This window comes from Malus sylvestris, chromosome 6 (assembly GCF_916048215.2).
Source record: "Malus sylvestris chromosome 6, drMalSylv7.2, whole genome shotgun sequence".
NCBI classification, from domain to species: domain Eukaryota; kingdom Viridiplantae; phylum Streptophyta; class Magnoliopsida; order Rosales; family Rosaceae; genus Malus; species Malus sylvestris.
In genome coordinates, this window is record NC_062265.1 from 11,897,874 (window position 1) to 11,914,826 (window position 16,953).

At 33.7% G+C, this 16,953-nt stretch overlaps 1 pseudogene; it reads right to left on the bottom strand.

Annotated features, from left to right (window-relative positions):
* Positions 1–15,626: 15,626 nt before the first annotated feature.
* On the bottom strand, positions 15,627–16,321 carry LOC126625447 (pectinesterase inhibitor 9-like; annotated as a pseudogene).
* Positions 16,322–16,953: the final 632 nt, after the last annotated feature.

Sequence of the window (16,953 nt, forward strand, 5' to 3'; positions counted from 1 at the left end):
ATATGCACTCAATGTAGTCATAAGGATTTTCATTCTTATCGACTACCTTGGAGCTTGTGGTATAGGAACTAGGTTGTTATATTTGTTGATTACTATCTTGTCTCTCAAAGAACCCATTCTTTGAGTTCTATCTCTCGTTCATTTGCTTTTAGGCAAATCACATTGTAGAATTACAATGAACTACCCAACAAAACAACATTTGTTAGTTGGTTTATAGAAGCGATATCCAAAAGTTATTTTAAGGATATCCTACAAGATTGTTATCAAACAAATATTGTTTATTAGCACACAACCCCAAATCTTTAACATGCTTAAGATTTGTCTTTCTTTTCCAACTACATCTTATGGAGTCATGAAAATATTGGCAGATCTTCTCATCGACAATCATATTGTTTTAGAAGTATATATCCTATATATGGGTAATAGATAACATTTAACGAACTAAATCTTATTCAAGTTCGTTCTTCTCCTAATGGAGAAATACATTATCTTATGATGCTATTTTCCTTGATATCTTTCAAGGAAACTCATCTAAAGTGTTACCTTTCCTTGGATCAAATCTAAGGAGGTAAATACTTTAGATATCTTACTCATCTATTTACATTTCTTGAATTCTTTGAAACCTTTTGCAAAGTATTCGGACTTGTGTTTATTCAAAATAAACTATAGTCCAACCGAGAGTGATCTTCGGTGAATGTCATATAACATGAGTAGTATTATGTTGTGGACAAGTGCCACTAACATCTAAGTGAATTAACCTCAACAACTTTGTGATTCTTTCTTCTTTCCAAAAGAATAAAGATTCGAACATTTCGCCTCTATACAATTTTAACAAGAAGGTATTGGATCCGGATCTAACGATCCAAAGCATCCTTGTTTCACCAACTCGTAACTTATGTTTTAGAGGTATCACAATTTAGTTGGGATTAGTCACTACCTTGCAACCTTTTGGGTTTTAAGAATCATTATATTCTAAACAGTTAACACTACCATATCATCTCTACTATAGAGACAATCAATTAGATTACTATAATCCAATTTCTTTGGTAGTTCATATGAGGAAGTAAGTACTATCTGCTTTCGCAGAGATCTATATCTTATTCACGTTCCGTATGTGAAGCACCTTTTCTTCTCTCATATATCTTCTACTTCTTATTAGTCACACTTTTACAACGATTTGTAAAACATAGTTACTAATACGGAATCATACATTCAAGTAGAAGAACCAACTGTTTTGAACTATTCAAGAACAATTTACAACACCTTCGAAAGGTGTGTTCTTGACACTTGCAAGACATTTCTTGCAAATACCCCTTCCAATGTCCATCCTTTCATAAAGAAAGTTTGTTCCCTTGGAGTTATTTATCTTCTTTATTTGACTTTCACCTTTGACTACATTAGTCATGGTCCCTAAACTCCCACTATCTCTCTTGAAACCTTTTTCAATTGTGTTATACACATCAAACAATTTGGAGAGTATGTGGTTATTGTTCACTACATAGTTTACCATAAACTTAGTGAACCATTTAGGATAGGGAAACAAAGGTAAAGTCCTTGCCTAGTTTCCGTCTCGTTAAGTGGTTTAACACTTCAACACTCAATGATTCAAAATCATCATAAGTCCATGTTAATGGACTATTTTTGTCAACCAACCATTATGTTCTAAACATAATTACAAACTTTCAAGAGTTGTACAAGGCAACTCTCATTTCTTCATACAACATTTGGAAGTGAAGAATCATGGCACATTAAGTGTCCAAGCCTTTGTGCTTTCTTCTCAAGTTCCTTGTTCATGTAACAAAGAAACAAGCACTAAGTGTTTGCATTGATTAAGAGTTGTTCAAAGCAACTCTTATTTCTTCATACAACAATTTGTAATTGAAGAATTATGACATTAAAAGTGTTGTCCTCTTTATGATAGACCTTTTCTAACATATTCTTCTAATGATACATTATCAATAGGAAGATTGTGAGGATGAGACTACTTAGGTACATTTACAAGCCATTAAAGACAATCTATGGTTTTGTAGTACCAAGTCCGTAAACTAAACGTTCGGCTTTTATTTGTCAAGTGTTGGATAGCGTTTGCAAATATATTGGTAAACAAATACATAACGTATATAAATTGATTGATTTTAAGCCATTTGATTCGGGTCTTTAAATCAAATAGCATCACCCACTATTTTTGGCAAATTCCATATCCCTCATTGGAATTCGAGAGTTTTGGATGAAACTCTTAGTAGGTTATGGGAGGCTCACTATTATCAAGCCCACCTCACAATGATATGATATTGGCTAGCATTAATAATAATGAGAGAGTACGCTTACTCATTTGCAACTAATGCAAGTACCCATCTTATTTGGCCTCTAGAGAATGTAACCTCACAATGATATGATATTGGTTCCATTGCACTTAGTTAAGTTCTTCCCACCATGCTTAGTGCGTGAAGGGGTTCAAGAATAGCCTCACGATGATACGATATATAGCTATCCTCGTTGCCTACACTCACCTCATCATATGTATATAGACTCCTCCTGAGTATAAGCATGCACTTTGTACTTCCCCATGATAGGGTGAAGCCGGTGTACAAGTCATAAATGATTGGAACTACCATGGTGGAAGGCCACGAAAGAATGTTCTAAGCACTCTCACGCTTTCAACTTAATATTGGTTTGGTTGAGGGTTTTAGGTCTCATCACATATCAATATACATTTTAATCTCTATTAAAACAATTTTGGTCCTATTACAACTATTGGTCCATATGATTGTTTTAGTTGTACATAATACTCCCACTATACTTTTAAAACGGTTTTTAAAGCAAGAGTATATGATACTACTATCATAACCTTTGCATTCATTTAATGGACTATATAGTTGCCTTAGGGCCTTAGGATGACTATGAACCTTTGTTCAGATTCAACACGAGCCTTGTGTTGAATCTCGGTCTAGGGATGGAGATTGATTTTAGTTACGCGTTTAATCACATTAAGGCGTGTTGTCTTAGGGGCGTTGGACCCAATTACTTCATTTTCATGCATATCATATAAAGCAAGAAAGAAATACTTCAAAGTAAAGGATGAGCTTATGCTCATTACAACATTTGCATAAAACAAATTACCTTAAAGTAAAGAAGGACTTATGCCCTTTTACAACATTTGATTAAATCAAATTACAACCAAAATCTAATCTACACATTCCCATGGTTCAAACAAATTTGAAACGCCTTTCACATAGCTCAATTATATTAGGCTTAGGTTCATAATCATCCTTTAATTAATTAACGCTTTAACTAATTAATTGAATGCAACATTTTCATTTGGTTTTTGTATCCATAAAATTGATTTAAGTGGAGCTAAACAAAATGAAAATCCAATTCTCATTTAAAGAGACAAAACAATTTTGTTCTCATCCTATTTGGGCCATCATGCAATAACCACAACTTTTTGGGCCATATTGCGAAAACATAAACTTTTGGGGTCACTTTGTAAAAACACAAAAGTCACTACTTCATGTAAATACAACTAGAACCCAAAATTGAAATAAATTCAAAAACTTCATTAAAGGAGCAAAACAATTTGTCCTTTAACGTTTTTAGACCTTAACGTCAAAACGTAAACTTTCGGGTCAAAGTACAAATACACAAAAGTATCAAAACTTTATGTAATTGTATAAAAGCCCCAAAAATACCCTATTTTATTAGGGTGGCCGGTTTTTAGGGATAAAAAGGAGTGGTGGGTGTTTTGATTTATTAGTTTTGTCAAAAACAATCAAGTAGTGCTTTCACCTTTCATAAAAATAATATATGTTTTGATGATTGATATTTCTTTCATCATTTATACAAATATTTAACACTTTAAATACTTTCATAAAAATAATATGTGTTTTGATGATTGATGTTTCCATCATCATTTATACAAATATTTAACACTTTAAATACATGATAAATCATTTGAAAAACATATATCATAAACTTTATGAAATAAATCAAAACTTTGAATCAAAACACAAACCTTTGTGTTCTTGGCAAGAACATCAAGAACATATGAAGAACATCCATGAAAACCCATAAGAGCTCCATGAATGTCTTCATGCAATAAAACTCAAATTTTTATCATTCAAAATGAGGCTAACATCCTAGGGTACTTAGGGGTTCCAAAAGTCACCTTAAAACCATTTTAACAAGACAAACATGAACCCAAAAAATCACCCTTTGGATTTGGCCGAAAATCCCCAAAAACATGGCACCAAATTTTAGCTCCAATATTCATCCTCATATGAACTACATCTACAACATTTGAGATGGCAAATTTTCAAACAAAATTTACATTCAAAGAAGCAAGAATAAAGCTTGTAACAATTACAACTTTTAAATCATAAACTTATGAACTACAAAACCCAAAAGGATTCACCAACTACTAGACCTAGGCTCTTGATACCACTTGAAGGGATTATTTTGAAAAACATGTTCATTTGAATAACATCTATAGCATGCAATTAACAAATTAAAGGCGGAATCATGCTTGTATGCATTCAAAAACAAAACATTACCCATGAAATTCAAAGCCTAGTAGATTGGTGAACCAATAATCAACTCAAAACAAAGTGAGTTGAAATTAATACCTTTGTAGATTCCTCTTTGCATAAGCAAAGGCTAATCACCCAAAGAGATAGGGCCTTCATTCCTTGCTTCTTAGATCCATGGATTTGGATGGAAGAATAGGTTCTCCAAGTTCCCAAAATTGAGAACCTCTAAGTCTCTTCACCAAGGTTTGATTGTAGAAGAAATGAGTGACCTTGGAGTAGTAGGATTGCTAGATGTACCCTCCAAGGTGTTGGCCTCTTTAGAGAGAAAATGGAGAGACAATTCTCACCCATTTTCACCCAAAATAAACCCTTAATCACCTTAATGAATATTTGGCTATAAAGTTCTTTATATAGTCACTTCTTTAAGTGACCTAAACAACCAAAACCCTAATTCATCACCATATGGCCGGCCACCTAAGGAATTTTGGGCTTTTGGGCTTTAATGAATCTTTATTCATTAAATTGTCATACAACTTAAGTTAATGGGCTTGACGTTCGAAGCCCATTGGGCCTTAAGGTCCAAAACTATCCCGAGGTCTTTAACGAACTTATTCGTTTGATTAATTAACATATTAATTAATCCTTGCCATAAATAAATGATTAAACCATTTAATCATTCTTACTCATTTCCGTTTAATCTTCAATCTCCACCTTTTATGGTGTGCGATCCATTAGGTTCCTTTTAGCGAGGCAGTGGGCGATTAAAACAATTTTACATCGATTGTGAATTGAAACAATTTTCAATTCTCCCTTTAGTGGTTATACACGTATAGGGCTTCCACAAACCATGGTTGACGCCTAGCAGCATGTCATGGTTACCCAAGCTAATCAGAAGAGGTTAGAGAACCTATTCAGTTCGGGATTACAAATGCAATACGGTCCTTCTCTAATCTAATACTCTTGACCACATTGTTTGGTATGATAGTTTATTTACTCATGTCTACTATCCAATGTGAATCGTTTGCTTATATGATTTCCTTGAATGTGATTTGGAACGCATTCCCCAATCTCATTCATACTCTGGCCAGAGATTCCAAATCATATCATAGAGTATTCTCCCTCAACTGTTTGAAGGTTAGAGATCCCTTGTTGCGCATTTACTTGTCTCCATAGCTAAGTGGCTTAACCCCAACGATGCCGTGACACCCCTAGGGGGTGAATTAGACATAATCAAAGATTAAGGACTTAACCACAAGACAACTGTGATGCCTCAGGTCAAAGGACTACTTTGCATTATCCCAACCATGAGTTCTCATGTGACATGGAATATAAGAACTCTTCGTTGATCACGTTCAGTGAACTCATTCTCTTATTGAGCACCTACGTACTTGTCTTGATGTCACACACACCAATGACTCGAGACTAGTCACTATCCCTGAGAGAAGACACAGTACGTACTGATCTTAACGGACTGTCAATGCCCAATTGGTAATCCTATGATCAGGAACATTTAGGATGTGTCTACGAAAGAATGGTCTCATTAATCTAACTTCATTAGATTGCATTCTCCCAATCACATATTCCTTGGACTTTATCGTTTAAGCATATAACATTTATATGAGACGGCTCAAACAATAATCTTTGCCCTTTATATGTTAAACTAGATTAGTTTAACATTTGAAATGTCCGTAAAGTATCATCATATGATTGGTTTTAGGGCACATTTCCAACAGAACGAAGAAGGCTTTCTTGATTCTTCGGGAACCTGGATGCTTGAGAGCTTCAGAGTTTCAGAGCTTCAGAGCTTTAAGGTGTAATATTGATAGGAGCATATTTATGCGACTTAATTGGCTTGTTCTTGTGTGTTTACGTTGTGTTTCTTTAGTTATTTTAGTGTTTAAAGCCATTTTCATTTGTTTGTAGGTCTTAATAACAACCTTGGCAAGAAAAGTGCATTTTGGTGCATGTTGGATCAATATTGGGCTCAAATGGATTGCATGCATGAGGATGGACGTTTTGGGCATATGTGTGTGCAAGTGTGTGTGTGTAATTGCAAGGATAAACAATGACAACTCATACACATGCAAAGAAGCCCACATGCAAAGTGAAAGACTCAAAGTACAAAGTATGCAAGAAGATGCATTTTGGAGGCCTTTGGAGCATGTTTCGGGCTTGGAATGGATAGCAAATGCATGGGCCAAAGTGGATGGACGAATTTGAGAACTAAAGAGGCCAAGAATGTGAAGAATTAGTGTCCAAAAGATAAAGAATTCAGCCCAAAAATGTCACTCCAAGTTGCACACTCCTTGCCATGCAAAACACATAGAATTCCCTTTGGATTCCCATGCCATGCTTGATCACTCTTGTCCCCTACATAATTTCTGATTTCATGCTTTAATTCATTTAATTATTTCACTCAATTGCTTGATACCTCTTGTTCCCTTCACCCATTAGATTTTAGACAATCTTTACATCCATTACATGCACCAATTGATGCTCCATCATTCACATTTGGAATCCAATGGCATGTGTCACACATGTTGTTGCACCTTTGACCCATTTGTTGACACATTTCACCTCCCTTTCCATCTCTATGCAATGTACACAATCATTCATGCTCCCTAGCTGCAACACCACTCCATTTTACCCTTCACACTTTGCATCATCACTTCATTTTCACCCTTGGACCATTGCACACCACACACACCAACTTGCCATGCATTTCATCCCTAGCCTAACCTGATTTTCTAAGGTTTTTGGGGCCTATAAATACATGTTTACACCCCTTGGCCAAAGAACAATCCCCCATATTCATCATTTTATCACAGAAATTCGTCCATACACACCCTAGGAAGCAAAACACCCCAAAAACACCATTCTAGTGCCTAGAAAACATAACAGCCACTCCACCTTCTTCCACCCTCTTTGCCTAGTTCTCCACCACCTTCCAACCATCAAACACTCTTCCACACTCACCCTAAACCCCTCCATATCATTCCCCATCCATTCTACACCATAAATCCACCCAAAAATCTGTCCACAAGCTTCATGCCGCAACAAGGAGGAAGGGAGATCCATTGATGCACTTGCTTTCCAAGTTGGAGCATTTTAGGTGTTTTCTTTCCTTTGATTTTAATGTCTAATTTTATGTATCTTTGTATTGCAAGAATGAGGAACTAAACCCCCTTAGTTGGGGGGTGATTCGAAACCATGTACATGCTTGCAATATGATTTGATTACATTCAGTTGTTATTTCATAAGTTGCGGATTCAATTCGTTCATCTACTTGATTGATAACTTATTTGTGTATGTTGATTGAGAGTGCACGCTTAGTTTTCATGCATGAATATGATGCTAGATTATGAGGGAGTTTCACCTAATAGTTACAATCTTATAATCACAAGTAGTGAAGGTCGCTTGAAAACGATCGCGTTGAATGAATTCTTGGCACTAGTTTCATGCTCATCATAGTAACGAATGCCTCGTCAACACTTATAGTTCTCATTGTGCTTCATGATTCTTGATTGTATCTTTATTGTGCTCATCACGTAAGGAACCTTTGAGGAATGCTTTGAATTGTTGTATGCGCTTTTCCATCCAATTCATTAACTTAAGGAGAACTTGAAGGTTAATTTAAGCGTATCTAATTAACTTGGGGTGTTGAGTTTCATAATTTATTGAAAGAACAACTGAAAATCATTTTGTTTGCAAGTGTGTCATGTGTGGAGAAGAACCTCCTAACTAGCCTTTTATCCATCATTTTCATCCAAAAACGTTTTACAATCTGTTTTGTTTTAAAGTTTCTGTTTTGTTTTCAATTTTCGTCCAAAACAAATCCCCCTTTATTTTGAAGTCTTAGATTAGTTAGAAAGTGTTTTGATTTGTGTTTCTAAGTGTTTTGATTCAAGTTTTCATCCAACTTCGTCCAAGTTCTTGTTAGGTTCTCAAAACTGCCCAGAAAGTGGTTTTTAGGCAGTTTTGAGTCATTAGGTTGCTGTTTTGAGTTTTATGTTTGTTTAAGTATTTTAAAGTATAGTTTTGCATTCTTTGAGTCTAGTTTAGTGTTTTAAATTTTGTTTTTATGTTTCTAAGTCAGTTTTCAAGTGTTTAGCAATCCCTCCTAATCCCCGGCCTAGAACGATCCCTACTTACATACTTTACTACATTTGATAAAAAGAGGGTTTAATTTTGTGTGTTAACTTATTTTTCACATCAAATATGAATTGGTTCCCCCTAAATGAATGAAATGGGCTTGTATTTATAGAATTTTCCAAGGCCTAATTTTGAATATAATATCCCAGATGAAATAAGTCGTTTCTGCCAGGTGTTGACACGTGTCCTATTTGATGACTTTTCCAACTCATTTCAATTTTCGTTGAGTCGCACGCTACGTGTAAAATTTATGTAATACATGAGCGTTGACACTTTGATTTATCGGTCAACATTTATTTACCGAAATTTCGATGTCTACAAATATACTTGTATTTATGGCTAAATTTTTAATCATATATTTTTATTTTTAGTTTGTACCTATTTTTAATTTGCAAATATTTCTAAATTTGTACCAATTTTTTTTTCATTTTTAATTTGTTCCCATATATTAGTTTCTTTTTGTGCCCATCTTTTTGAAAGTTTTATTTGTGTTTGTACCATGTGTATACCGTCACGTGACATTGTATATTTAATAAATGATAGAAAAATTACTTATGGTATATTTATGTTTTATGCCTAAATTTTGTATCATATATTTACATTTTTAGTTTGTACCCACTTTTAATTTGCAACATTTTTTTAAAATTTGTAGTATTTTCTTTTTAGTTTTATTTTGTACCCATGTATTAATTTCTTTTAGGGCCTATATTTTTAAAAATTCATTTGTACTCATAATTTTTTAATCTTGTATATGTACCCTAATTTATTTATAATGTACCCATTCTTCTTTATTAATGTACCACTTTGTTATATGTGAAATGTACCAATTTTTTTGTAAAATGTACCAATTTTTTTAACACTATGGATACATTCTTTTGCCATTTATTATTTCTTATTTTGACATAGTTTTTATCCATTTATTCAATCACTATGGATTATAAATCTCATAAAATATCAAACAATTAATGTCAAAACTATAAAAACATAAATATTAATAGTAATATAATGAGGTGTACAAAGTCAAGGGACTTTGATCAAATTTTTAATATCATTAAGGTTTTAATCAAAGAATGTTAAGGATTAAGGACCGCATCCAAAGTATCCCTTTTTATATTCTTGCTTCATATCTTTATGGAGATTGCATTTGTGACGTGTAAAATCGATTCACAATAGATTTGGTCGTCCAAATACCAACAATAATATTATAATCACATTGAATCGACGCTTTGCTTAAACCTTTTTAATGAAAAACTGTTCATTTTAATAAAAAATCATATATTTACACTAAAAATCAATTATGGTACTATTTACTTTACCCTTTATTTTATCCTTAAAACTCAAAAGTTTTCTTTTAAATTAACCTAATCCCGCATATCGCTCCATAACGGTCCCCTGGCTCTCCATGCTTCCATGAATTAAAGTTTTTGTTAGATAGAATCGAACTTTACCACTTCTAATCTTTTATAACTTACTTATCCTACTATTTTAGTTTCTTCACAGTAAACCTGGCATTCGTGTCGTGTTTTCCGTGTTTGTGTCGTTTTCGTGTCATACCCGATATCTTAACGGGTCGTGTCGTGTAACACCCGTTAAAATAAACGGGTAAAATGACCCGACCCGAAATCGACCCGATAATATTAACAGGTAATATGACCCGACCCGTTACCCGTTAAGGAAAATATATTTTAAACCAATAAATAATCAAATGAAAAACATAATACTAAATAAGTATATACATTCCATATTATCACATCCAAAACATAAAAACGCAATTTTGTTTTAAGTATATTTTCGCTTACCTAAAGTCTTTAATAGTTTTTTAATTAATGTAGAAGTGTAAAAAAATATAGAAAAAATATATAAACACTCGTAATGACAAGCTTTTTTCAACGATCCAACCGTCAAACTTATTTGTACACATTCCAAGATTGCATACGTAAAAAATTGTAAAAAAACAAACATTCAAATATTACGTAACGGAACAAAAGTTATCGACGGTTATAAACAAAAAATCACAATTTAACTGTTATTTTAGCTCCGATTTTGATGATTTTTTTACAGATACACTCCTCGACCCTATAAGAATGTAATGAATAAATTTGATCTTTAATTTAAAGTATTTACACTAGTAGATACCACAAAAACTTATTTTATACTTAATAGAAGTATAATATTAACTTTAAGTGTTTGTTTAATCTATTGTTTTGACGCAATATGCATTCTACGAAACTTTTTTCAACGATCCAACCATCAAACTTATTAGTACACATTCCGAGATCGCATACATAAACAATCGTAAAAAACAAACATTCAGAGATTACGTAACGGAACAAAAGTTTTCGACGGTTATAAACAAAAAATCACAATTTAACGGTTATTTTAGCTCCGATTTTGATGATTTTTTATAGATACACTCCTCGACCCTATAAAAATGTAATGAATAAATTTGATCTTTAATTTAAAGTATTTACACTAGTAGATACCACAAAATCATTTTTTATACTTAATAGAAGTATAATATTAACTCTAAGTGTTTGTTTAATCTACTGTTTTGACGCAATATGCATTCTACGAAACTTTTTTCAACGATCCAACTGTCAAACTTATTTGTACACATTCCGAGATCGCATACGTAAAAAATTGTAAAAAACAAACATTCAGAGATTACGTAACGGAACAAAAGTTTTCGACGGTTATAAATGAAAAATCACAATTTAACGGTTATTTTAGCTCCGATTTTGATGATTTTTTACAGATACACTCCTCGACCCTATAAGAATGTAATGAATAAATTTGATCTTTAATTTAAAGTATTTACACTAGTACTTAATAGAAGTATAATATTAACTTTAAGTGTTTGTTTAATCTACTATTTTGACGCAATATGCATTCTACGAAACGTTTTTTAACGATCCAACCGTCAAACTTATTTGTACGCATTCCAAGATTGCATACGTAAAAAATCGTAAAAAACAAACATTCAGAGATTACGTAACGGAACAAAAGTTATCAACGGTTATAAACGAAAAATCACAATTTAACGGTTATTTTAGCTCCGATTTTGATGATTCTTTACAGATACACTCATCGACCCTATAACAATGTAATAAATAAATTTGATCTTTAATTTAAAGTATTTACACTAGTGGATACCACAAAAACTTATTTTATACTTAATAGAAGTATAATATTAACTCTAAGTGTTTGTTTAATCTACCGATGCAATATGCATTCTACGAAACTTTTTTCAACGATCCAACCGTCAAATTTATTTGTACACATTCCGAGATTGCAAACGTAAAAAATTGTAAAAAACAAACATTCAGAGATTACGTAACGAAACAAAAGTTTTCGACGGTTATAAACGAAAAATCACAATTTAACGGTTATTTTAGCTCCGATTTTGATAATTTTGTACATATACACTCCTCGACCCTATAAGAATGTAATGAATAAATTTGATCTTTAATTTAAAGTATTTACATTTTTTATATATGAGTGATTGTATATATATTTTTTTACATTTTTTACACTTCTACAATAATTATTATTAATTTTATTAATTTTGCCCTCAAATAAAAAACATTATTCATGAGGGCTTGAAGGATTTTAAAAATCTAAACGATAATATAAGTGTAACAATTATCTATTCGTGAAGAAATAATGATAAATCACGAGTGTTTATATATTCTTTCACATTTTTCATACTTGTATGTATGTCTTCTTAGTTCTTGCATATACAAATACTATACTAGTATATTTTAATTTTGGACAAGAATATGTTATGTAAAATTTATCCTAGTAATGATAATAAGGAACTCTCATAATAAAAATAAATAATGACTAAAACTTTTTTTTATTTTTTTATAATTTATATAGAACAATAATACAAAACTATATATTTAATATAGAATATATTGTATATATTAATATGACTATTGTATTTTATAATAAATCTTTTAGTAATTAAACTTTAAAATTATTAAAATAATTTTTTTCTTAACGGGTCGAAACGGGTTACCCACGTGTTACCCGCGTGTATACCTGTTAAGAACTCGTTATTAACGGGTTCTTAACGGGTCACCCGATAGTGACCCGATAAGTTATCGTGTTGACCCGAAACCTGTTATTTTCGTGTCGTTTTCGTGTCGTGTCACCGTGTCGTGTCAAAAACTGCCAGGTCTACTTCACAGTATAGACTAAGTTTAAGGGTCATCTTTTTCGGCATCTGTGTACATTTTCGTGCGCTTTTTTTTTTTTAAATTTTTTTTATATATATAAACTAACTACTAACTCACAATATTTCCTAATGTCATTTGTACTAAATCATTCACTTGTACTCACTAAAGGAGAGCTTGAACCTATGTACTTGTGTAAACCCTTCACAATTAATGAGAACTCTTCTATTCCGTGGACGTAGCCAATCTAGGTGAACCACGTACATCTTGTGTTTGCTTTCCTATCTCTATCCATTTATATACTTATCCACACTAATGACCGGAGCAATCTAGCGAAGATCACAAAAAGCGACCGTTTTCGCTACCTAGGATCTATCTTGCAAGAGAACGGAGAATTAGATGGAGATCTCAACCATAGAATACGAGCTGGATGGATGAAGTGTAAGAATGCATCCGGCGTGTTGTGAGACCGTCGTAGGCCACTGAAGCTCAAGGGAAAATTTTATAGGACGGCAATAAGGCCAGCGATGTTGTATGGCACAGAATGTTGGGCGGTGAAGCATTAACACGTACACAAAATGGGTGTAGCGGAGATGAGGATGCTTCGTGGGTTGTGTGGGCACACGAGAAAGGATAAGATTGGGAATGAGGATATCCGAGGTAAAGTAGGAGTAGCCAAAATTGTAGGAAAGATGAGAGAAAATCGGCTCCGGTGATTTGGACATGTGCAAAGAAGGCCGAATGACGCTCCGGTTCGAAGATGTGACTACGGGACAGAGGTTCAGGGCCGAAGGGGTAGAGGAAGACCTAGGAAAACTTTGGAAGAGACTCTAAGAAAAGACTTAGAGTACTTGGATCTAACGGAGGACATGACACAAAACCGAGCGCAATGGCGTTCTAGGATTCATATAGCCGACCCCACTTAGTGGGAAAAGGCTTTGTTGTTGTTGTTGTTGTTGTATAAACTAACTACTAAACATGTTACGGTCTGTCACACATACGTACCAGACTAATTATCTAATCTTATCACTACTATTGCTTACATTTTACATGTATGATTAAGCAGGTAACATTAGAACATCCCACATGTGTATGTTGTTGCGTGACTTTTGATAAACTTAAAAAAAATGATTCCATAAAGTTTGAGAAAAGAAAACTAACTAAATGAACATTGAACTAACGTTATGAATTTAATGATGATCATTTAAAGGCTTTTTAATCAAAATAGTTCCTGAGATTTGCATAACTCATCACTTTGGTCCCTGAGATTTGAAATCAATAGAAGTGATCCATGAGTTTATCCACCATCAATCATTTTGGTTATTCCATAAAAAGTTATGTTAAATAAGGAGCAAAATGACAAAAATACCCTCAATTTAATGAACAATGGACCAAATGATTTGACAAAAATTGAGGGTATTTTTATCATTTTAGCCTTATTTAATGAAGATTTTTCATGGAATGACCAAAATGATTGATGGTGGACAAACTTAGGGACTACTTCTATTGATTTCAAATCTCAGAGACCAAAGTGAGGAGTTATACAAATCTCAGGGACTATTTTGGCTAAAAGGCCTCATTTAAATGAGTAAAATGCTTTTATACTTTTTTTTTTAACAAACAATAATATTTCGAACCTAGCTAAGACCTTTCACTTACAAGTAAAAAGGAACACCACTAAACCGTAGTACTAAGTGGCAAATGTTTTTATACTCTTGAGTTTTTAGAAAAATAGTGGAAAAATGTATCACTATCACATATCTTCCCAACCTACTACTTAGGGCTGGTTGGTATTGTTATGCTTTGAAAATAAAGCTGCTTCTACTGTGCTATGAGAATAAACTCATTTTTGCTGCTTCACGTTTTCAACTTTTTTTAATCCAAAATTGTGAAAATAAGTTGTGTTTAAGTGTTTACCAAACACCTTTTTGAGCTTAGATTTTTTTTATACCCATTTTTTATAAAAGCACCTCAGTACTAACCCAGTACTTACCCTAATCCCAAACAAGGCCTAGCTTTCTATCTATACAAGACTACTTAACTATAGAAGGAGATAAGATAAGAATGACCTAAAATCTAGAGATAATCTCAAAGATTGATTGATTGACAGGAACAAAAACATAAACATCTTTAATAAAGTTTTGGATTCAGACAGAGTTCGTCTTGGTCGAAAGAAGATCCTCTCCGAATTCACTTTGTGACGATTCTAGGGATCCTTACATCCTAATTGTTTATCGTATATCGTGCGGTCAATTTACGTTAAATACTATTTGTGTTTAATTTTAAATAAAAAAAGTCAAATAATTTCTGACCGCACGATACCCGATGTATGACTAAGACATGAAGATTCCTAGGATTTCCACAAAGTAGATTTGGATGGGATCCAATTCTGTTGTCACGCTAAAATATCAAGAAAAAGCAAAAACATGACATGTCCTCTAACAAACCTCCTCCTCATTTTCCTTTTCATGGTTAGTTATTTAGGGTTGGCTTGACACAACTAAACCGTAATATTAAGTTGCAAATTTTTAGTCTTCTTAGTATTACCTTTTTAAATTTAGGACATGAAATGTGTTTGGAAAAGCAAAAGGATGGTCTAACATGTTTCTAAAAAAAATGTTTTTTTTTTCAAAGCATAGTAATTAGTGCCCATTTATGAAATTTTTAAATGGTAAGTATATTCCCCCGCATGTTACAAAATTACAATCATTGTCCTTACATTATTCTCTTTTCAATTATTATATTACATTAAATATAATATTATTTTTAGTCATTTAACAAGTGTCAATGCATTGCCAGTGACCTGAGCAACATTATTGACCCGTCTTCTTCTAGCATTCTTTATATTCCCATCCATAAAACGACATCAAAACCCATCAAGGAAAATGCATTCATCAGTGAGTGCAGCACTAACCCATGTCTCCACATTGCTCATGTGCCACATCAAGTCCTTGCCTAAACACTCTCCACATACGCCCTAGTTCCCCATGTTCTCTATGCAATCCTTGACAACTCTCTACTCCCTAGGCTTAATCCCCCTAACCTTAGTTAGCTTCGCCACGAAGGACGCAGCAGACTGCATTTGGGCTAGGCTGACTATCAAGGCAGTTTGAGCTAGCTACCTTTCACTTTGCCTTATTACACTTGCGAAGGCTGCAAGGCTTTGGACACAGAGTGCAGCGTACTGAGTGGTTCTGCACGATGCTTTGATGAAATCTGTTAAGCTTGAGAGTCTAGCAACGGCGACCTTGTCGGTCGTGCCAAACATGGAAAAAAAAATGGAAAAGACGAACTGCAAAGGAATGGAAAGGAAAATATCGCCAAGTCTTGCCATGTCTATAAGGATGGAGATGCACATGATTTGAATGAGTGTGAAACTTGATATAAGAGAGAACACATAAGAAGGCATTTTGTTTTGTTGGTTATTAAAGAAAAGGACCGTTTCACAGGTGGATGTAACGACATTACCTAGCATGATGTATCTGAGTTTAAATCTTCTTTTCCGTAGTTTAGATTAGTTTCAAGTAAAAAATTGTCCTTAAAAATGAAGTGGCCACATGGCCAAAATTGCACACTCAACTCAGCCCAAAAGCTCTCCTAACTCCACATTGGCTAGAACATATGCGTTTCCTCTATGCATTCGAATTCAAATCTTCATTCTCTGTAGAACGGTGCGCATTTGCATGGACGTTGCCCACTATGTCTCATCTCAATCCCCGTACCGCACAAGTGTGATAAGCAAGTACGATGAATTGTAGCTTTCAAAATGTCGCTCCAGACGTATTTCTCTGATTTAGCTAAAGTGACGAGATCATATACCAACTGTAAACATGTCTGCAAGGATAAATGTACTTAATGGACATTGAGTCAACATCCCCGTAGGGTGTGATGCCCCTGTTGAATGGTTTGGACGCCCCTATTAGACGGTCCAGTACACCGGCGGATAGCTAATCAATATGTCTTAGCCTAGAGCATGACAGATCACTCGATTCATAAGATTCACTTCCCTAGAAGAAGAAGACAAGGCACAAAATGAATCCATACTCGATCGCTATCTCAAATCATTTCCATCTCATGAGATTAATCCGGATTACTCT